Source organism: Tenrec ecaudatus, chromosome 15 (assembly GCF_050624435.1).
Source record: "Tenrec ecaudatus isolate mTenEca1 chromosome 15, mTenEca1.hap1, whole genome shotgun sequence".
Lineage (NCBI taxonomy): Eukaryota > Metazoa > Chordata > Mammalia > Afrosoricida > Tenrecidae > Tenrec > Tenrec ecaudatus.
The window spans coordinates 105,103,404-105,111,162 of record NC_134544.1 but is presented as its reverse complement, the minus strand read 5'-3'; the positions used below and the strand labels follow the sequence as shown (position 1 = coordinate 105,111,162).

The 7,759-nt window shown below is 44.9% G+C and overlaps 1 long non-coding RNA gene across 1 annotated transcript; it reads right to left on the bottom strand.

The window, feature by feature from the left end:
* Window positions 1-2,896: 2,896 nt before the first annotated feature.
* LOC142427953 (uncharacterized) lies at window positions 2,897-6,341 on the bottom strand. Its single transcript, XR_012780119.1, has 4 exons — window positions 6,222-6,341; window positions 5,881-5,924; window positions 3,276-3,389; window positions 2,897-3,120 (listed from the first exon to the last, which is right to left on the bottom strand). It is a non-coding gene; the product is annotated as an uncharacterized LOC142427953 (long non-coding RNA).
* Window positions 6,342-7,759: the final 1,418 nt, after the last annotated feature.

Sequence of the window (7,759 nt, the reverse complement as noted above, 5' to 3'; positions counted from 1 at the left end):
CATTCCACCATTTCAAGAGGAAGGATATAAACAAGCACCAATAGTACTAATGGAAGATATTCAAGCTGCACTGACGGAATTCGCCAAAACCAGTTGCCAAGCATTGACTGAATTCAATTTTAAAAGTTTCAACAAACTGATGAAGCACTGGAAGCATCGGTGGAATGATGTTTTGGGGTTCTGGGACCCTGCTGGAATGATGCTCTGAGGGATCCATGACCCTGCCAGAATGGTGCTAATTGGGGTCCGGACCAAAAGAGAACGATTCTCTAAGTCCGGGCCCTGCCAGAAAAATTTTCTGGTGTATCTGAGACCTCTCCAGAAAGTTGCTCTCCCACCAGAGAGATGCTCTGGGGAACTGGACCCCTCCAGAACCATCATCCACTAATTGCATGCTTTTATGGGGGTGCCGAAAACCCACTTCCCTCAAGCATATTTCTTGCGGTATTTCCGCTCCACAACACTCCATCCGCCCACTCTCAGCACAGACTGGGGCCGACAAAAATTAAGAACAAGTATTGTTAGTAGGCATTGTGTTTGGCCCTAGAGAATATTTAGAATAAAAGACTTACTTGAAGCATAAACTCTACCAAGCAAGCCAAACTATTTAGACTGTAATAAATATCAAGTTCATAAATAATGTACTATAGTGGAGCAGAGGAGTGAACTTTGCATAAGATGTGAGAAGGCTAAACATTTAAACTGAGACTTGAGCAAAAAATGAGCCATGTACAAAGCTGACATTTTCATGGCTTGGTAGACTGATTGTTATCCAGAGGCAATATTCTACAACTCATCTACAGATTCAACCTCATTCCTCTCACGGTTTGCTTTTCCAGAAAATGACAAGCTGATTCTAAAATTTCTATGGACATGTGACAGTTTTAGTATAGCCAAAATAATCTGGAGAAACAATAAAATCTAGGTGGAGAATGCTCATTGCCTGATATGAAAACTTACTAAAAAGCTATAGTAGTTATACTGTGTAGTAGTGACATAAAGGTAACCTATTGATGGAATATAATTGAGAGTCTAAAAATTCAACCTCATACATACATAGCTAAATGATTCAAAAAGAGTGCAGAGAAGTCACTGTGATTTCAGCAAATGCTGTCGAAACAACTAGATATAGGAAAAAAGAATGGGTTTTGACTGCCACCTTGCACCTTATGCAAACACTAACTCAAAATAGATCTTAAGACCTAAATGTAAGAGCCAAATCCTAAAACCCTTAATAAAAAACATATACATAAATGTCTGTGACCCTGGATTAGGGAATGGTTTCTTAAGATATCTTCCATTTTAAGCAATTATGACATCTTAAACATAAGCAGCCCAAGTTCAACATAAGTTGAACTTCATCAAAATTAAAGTCCCTTATAATTGGAAAGACACAATCAAGAATTTGAAAAAGGCAACCTACATCAGTAACTATTCATGAGATACCTAATAATCTTGTATTCAGAATATATAAATGTTATAAGTCAACAACTAAAACTCCACAAATTAAAAATTAGTCAAGAAGTTAGTCACTACTCTAAAGATATAAGTATGTTAAACATAAATTATATAGCTCTATTATAGATTTAGTCTGAAATTTCTGAAATTGTTTGAAACTGAAAAATATTAAAACGAGTCTAAAAGAGCTAAAATAATATTTTATGGCTATCCAATCTGAATTTAGGTAACATTTAATGAAATGAACACTAATGACCTGGGGGAGGGGGGGCGATATTAAGAACATCATATGTGAAGGAAGCAAAAGGTCATTAAAGACAGAAAAGCAAGAAAAAAATCAAAGTAGATATCAGAAGAGACATTGAAATTGCTCATTACTTAAAGTAGCTAAGGCAAATGGAAGAAATGATAGAGTTAATAAAGTTGAACAGATACTTTTAAAGGGCAGCTCAGGAAGACAAAGTATTAAAAATTCATCATTTTTTCACCTTATATGCTACCAAGTCCTGCCAGCCACCTCCACCCCCATCTGCCCCAACCCAAAATGGCTCTGATATCTCCCATCAGCCTCCACTACAATCCCTGTGCACAGCCACATTCTTGAACTATCCCAACAACCTCCCCACTGCTCTCCCTGCACCCACATCTGCACCCTTTCTCCAAGTACCTGCACCAGGCTCCTCACCGAAGCCCCAGTGATATACCTAATATTGCTATGACCATGTCACTGCTCCACTCAACTCCCTCCAAAGGTTCCCCGCCTTCATCAGGAAGCTGGATATCACTTCTGGAAGGCTGGTTAGCACCAGGACCTGGCTGACCTGTGCCCAGCTCCTTCTTCTTGTCCTTTCAAATGCCTGTGTCCGAGGCATTTGAAAGGGAGGACAGGCCCCAGCAATTTTCCTGGACTTTCATCCTCAGCTGTAAGTGTCCCGTGTCCTCATTTCCACTTGGTCCAGCATCATTAGGATGTGTTTGCATGTCTCTCTGAAGCAAGGATCGCATCAGCAGCCACTGACTGCCTGCCAGACCTGCACTGAGTCACTTAACCCACAAACATCTGGCCCACTTTAAGGACGAACCACTAGGGGCTCAATGAGGCTCAAAGACTTTCCCAAGGAAATCAGCTAATGAATAGAAGCACTAGAATTTGATCTCAATTCTGACGGTAGGGCCTATCAGCCTACACAGACATGCTGGAGGGCTTTTGTGTCTACACAGGAGCTAGATCTAGAAAGGACACTGAACCTTCATGGAATGAACAAGAGCAGGTCTCTGCACAGGAACCACCCTCCACACTCAGGCAGGGACTGGAACAGAACTTCCCCCGAGTGAGATGTCAAAGGATATTGGTGGGTAACAGGGTCAGTTGCAGAAAGTGGGGGGTGGAGGGTAGAGGTGATGGGAAAACGACAAGGATCATGGAATGTTAGCTTGCAAACAGATTTTTATAATAGCTGTCAATAAGGCTTAAACCTGTAAATAACTGAACAGGCAAAAGTTGTGAGATAGATACAAGGGGGCTTCAAAAAGTTTGTGGGAAACTTCCATTCTTTTCAGATTTGTTAGGCTTTTCAGATTTGTGGTGCTTTTTCTTGCTTCTCGTTCCTTTGTTGGTCTGCTTTTGCACCTGCATGACCAGGTCCAGGGCCTTCTTGAAAGCTGGAATGACATGGTCCACTGGGGTGAGTGGTGTCCCCCAGGTCCCATACTCACTCAAGGCACAGCTGTCAACACCTGTAGTTGTTCAGGAGCCAGCAGAAACCCCGCCCACTCCCCAGCCCCGACACCCCACACCCCTTTGCAACCAGCCTCACCTTGCAGGTAATTGAGAAGCAGGTCTACAGTGGGTTCTGCTTTGTTCTCAATTTTTCCCAGGTTGTAGTCTGGCTGCTTGGCCATCTCGGGAGAACTTATCAGATTGGCCCTTGCTGTGACACAGAGGGAAAAGACCCAGCCAGTTCAGTAACTGACAGTCAACGTAGCAAGTTATTCCTGGGGTCCTGACAGGTAAGGAATGCAAATGCCTGCATAGATGCCCACATCCTGCCTCCTGATCCTCATCCAGGTCCCCAAGCTTTGCCTACATCACAAAGGTAAGAGTTGGCTTTATTTCTTGACCCTGTATGCTACCAAATCCTGCCAGCCACCCCCCTCTATCATCTGCCCCTAACGCAAAATAGCTTGGATATTTCCCGTCAGCCCCCACTACAATCCCTATGTTACAGCCACATCTCCTTTGTGAACTATCCCAACCTCTGACCCGCTCTCCCTGCAGGCACACCTGCACCCTTTCTCCAAATACCTACGCCAGGCTCCACACTGAAGCCCCAGTGATATACCTCATGCTGCCATGGTCATGTCACTGCTCTGCTCAACTCCCGCCAAAGGTTCCCTGTGCTCATCAAGAAGTAGGATGAGTTCTGGGAGGCTAGTTAGCACCAGGACCTGGCTGGCCTGTGTCCAGCTCTTTCTTTGTGTCCTTTCAAATGCCTGTGTCCCTGAGGCATTTGAAAGGGACGACAGGCCCCAGCAATGTTCCTGGACTTTCATCCTCAGCTGTAAGTGACCCATGGCCTCCTTTCCACTTGGTCCAGCATCATTAGGATGTGTGTGCATGTCTCTCTGCAGCACGGGTCACATCAGCAGCCACTGACGGCATGCCAGATCTGCACTGAGTCGCTTAACCCACAAATATCTGGCCCACTTCAGAGACGAACCACTAGAGGCTCAAATACTTTCCCAAGGAAATCAGCTAATGAATAGAAGCACTAGAATTTGATCTCAATTCTGACGGTAGGGCCTATCAGCCTACACAGACATGCTGGTGGGCTTTTGCCTCTACACAGGAGCTGGGATCTAGAAAGTACAGTGTGAACCTTCACGGAATGAAGAGCTGTTCTCTGCAAATGAATCACCCTCCAAACTCAGGCAGAGACTTGAACAGAATTTCCCCTGGCCAGGGACTGTAGGAAGTCCCATGTGGCGTGGGGATGAGTTTTTCTAGAACAGCTACATTGGGTAGAGAATTAAGACTACAGTAGGGATCAGGTGTCCCAGTGTCTGGTGGGTTACATGCTGGACTTCTAACCACAAAGCCATCAGCTGGAAACTACTGGCTGGAAAAAGATGAGGCTTCCTACTCCTGTGTAGAGTTACAGTCTGGGAAACCCCCACAGGCAGTTCTACCCTATCCATAGGGTCGCTGGGTCAGAATAGCTGCCAGTGAGTTTTCATGGGAGCGCTGCCTCTTGTCATGCCAGCATGTGTTCAAGGAGTGGTGTGGAGCACCAGGCCAGCCCCTCAGTCCCTCATTGGCAGAGCCACACCCCACCTGGGTGGTCTCCTTGAGCAACTCTACAGCCTCCTTCAACTCCCGGATCTAGCTCGTGGCTTCGGTAAAGCTGGAAATTTTCCTAAAAGCGCTTACTCAAAACCAAAACCAAACCAAAAGAACCCTACAAACCAAGCAACACACTCGGAATTTTCATTAGAACAGGGATAAAATGACTCCAGGTGGGAATACACAGTTAAAATGGAGTCGGCATAAATCTAAACATCCGACAAGCTACTTCTTCAGAGGCAGCAGAAACAGAAATATCCCTTTGGGCAATAGGCAGGAGCAGCTCCCACATTCCCCCACACTAACAGATTTGCAGAAATAATGGATCCAGTTCAATTGCCTGGATGTCTTTTACTGGCTACTTTCTCTGCATGAAAAGCAATTAATTACTGGTGGCAATTTCCTCCTGTCCCTCTTAAAGAAACCTTTCCTCCAGCTGTCTGTCCTTCACTAAGCAGCTTTCCTCCAGCTTCTTTCTACTGTTAAACACAAACAGGGTTTTTTTAAAAATTAAAGAAATAACATGCAAAAATTTTTAAGAGTGTATGTGGGAACGGGGGATCTTCCGTACTTGAGGGGTCTTGCCCTTCTTTGGAGACTTATATGCATTTCCAAAGAAAGACTGCCCTCTCTTTGGTTGAGTTCCTGCTCACTGGACCCCATCTTTGTACAGCTGGGCCTGTCTCTTTCTCCTTTTACTTGCCACCGTTGACTGGTAGCCACCAACCTGGGTCACCTCCCTTGAGGTCCCAGTCCTGGACTTACCCCCAGCAACCTGGGAATGCCAATCATATCACAATGCGCAGTGGGTGCGCTGGAATATCACTTCAACACCCTCAAGGCTGAGCGCGCTGCCCGCTGCCGCCCTCCTGGCTGGCAAGAATGAGCCAGGGCGTTTCCGGACTACCGGGTGCACCCCTCCCCCTCCCCTTCCCCGCTCCCAGAGAAGGTACCGCCTAGGGGACCAGACTGGGCAAACCTCCGGAGGAAGCCCTAACGTTTTGTGCCCCAGCTGCAGCCACTCGCTTCCTGAACAGCAGTCACTTCGTGGTGAGAGAAGCCACAGACCCGGGTCTCACCTGTGAGCAGAAGACGTTGTAGGAGTTTCAGGGAGGAGCCACCGCTGTGTGAAAGGAAACAATGGAGGGGGGGGAGACACGCAAAGTTCCCGCAATGAATCGAGAACACCGACGCCCAAAGCCCCAGTCTGGGATCCTACTTTTTCCAACAGGAATTCTCCCCAGGAACCCCAACCAATCCCAAAACTGGGGGATGGAAGCAGCCCCTGGGACACACTCCCACATCTCACCACGCGAGGGGCGCTGACGGAGCGGGGGAGGGGGAAGCAGGGCGCTTGCACCCAGCCAGGCTGCTGTGTGCACCAGGGTCACCCCAAATTGGTCACCGCGCGACCCCTCACCTGGGCGTGCTGACTACACAGTACTCAGGCTGCACGAGCTTCTCTGGGCAGAGCAAGTAGGATCCGCTGTATGACCCTCACTTCCGGTTAGGACACCGCCACTTCCAGCCCATCTCAGCGTGACCCGGAATGGGAGGGGAGTAGTCATGGGTGTGATCCGGAAACACATAAGTGAAAAGTCAGGGCGGAGTTAAGGTTTCATTAAGCTGCATAGACATTCAGGAAAATAAGAATCTTACTTGATATGGCAGAGATTAATATGACATCATTCCCACCAACATTATTTGAAAGTCTCTTCTTCATTACAGTGACCATACAGGAAGGGATTGCGATGAATTGGAAATAAAAAAATATGGAGGTCTTAGTGGGGGAAAAAAACCGCACACACTCAGATTCTTATCCTGACAAACGGTTAGATTATTATCAGATGTATGATCAAAGTCACATACCTGATAGACAGCACTGACTGAGCTAAAGGCACCAACTTCCCTATGGGACACTGAATATCCACATGGTAAAAGGTGTGCTCAGGGCCACATAAAAGAATAAGCAATATACTTCTACCACCGCAACACATTTTAATGTTACACAAAACAAACTGAATATTTTCTTTTTTTCTTTTTAAACATTTTATTAGGGACTCATACAACTCTTATCACAATCCATACATCAATTGTGTAAGCACATCTGTACATTCTTTGCCCTCATCATTTTCAAAGCATTTGCTCTCCACTTAAGCCCTTTGCATCAGGTCTTCTTAATTTCCCCTCCCTCTACTCTCCCCCGTCCCTCATGAACCCTCGATAATTTAAAATTATTATTTTGTCATATCTTGCCCTGTCCGAAGTCTCCCTTTACCCCCTTTTCTGTTATCCAAACTAAATATTTTTTTCATCTCTTAAGATACTGAAGTACACTTTAACTTCCATTTGGTGCTTATGCATGTGTGAGACTGAGAAAAAAAACCACTACATCACCGGTCTAATTTTGGACTGTTGTTTATAAGGACACTTCCTGCTATGGTAAAGATGAAACAGTATGTTCTATAAAATGGAAAAACACAAAAGCCTAAGGAGCAATTACTCTGCTCTCTATGGTTCTATGAGTCTAGAATTCATATGACAGGTCTGACTTTATTGTTCTTTTAAGTATATGTTCTTATTCATATACGTAAAACCTTAGTGTATTTGTGTATTTGAAAACTGGAGGTAAATACAATAGTAACATCACATTAAAACTTGTGCTTGGTAAAGTAGAGGGGCAGCAAACAAGAAGAAAACTTTTTAGATTGACAAAGGCTGAAACAACGAGCTCAAATATACGAACAATTATGAAGATGGCATAGGACAGACCAGTGTTTCTTCCTGTGGTACACAGGGTCACTATGATTTAGAACTCACTTAATGACACCAAACAATAACAACTTCCATTGTACACTGGCTCTAAGTATAATAAGTACTAAAATGTTAGAGTATTTCTTATAAAAATAAGCATGAATGTAATAATCATTCAGAACAGTTGTTGAAACCATACAATCA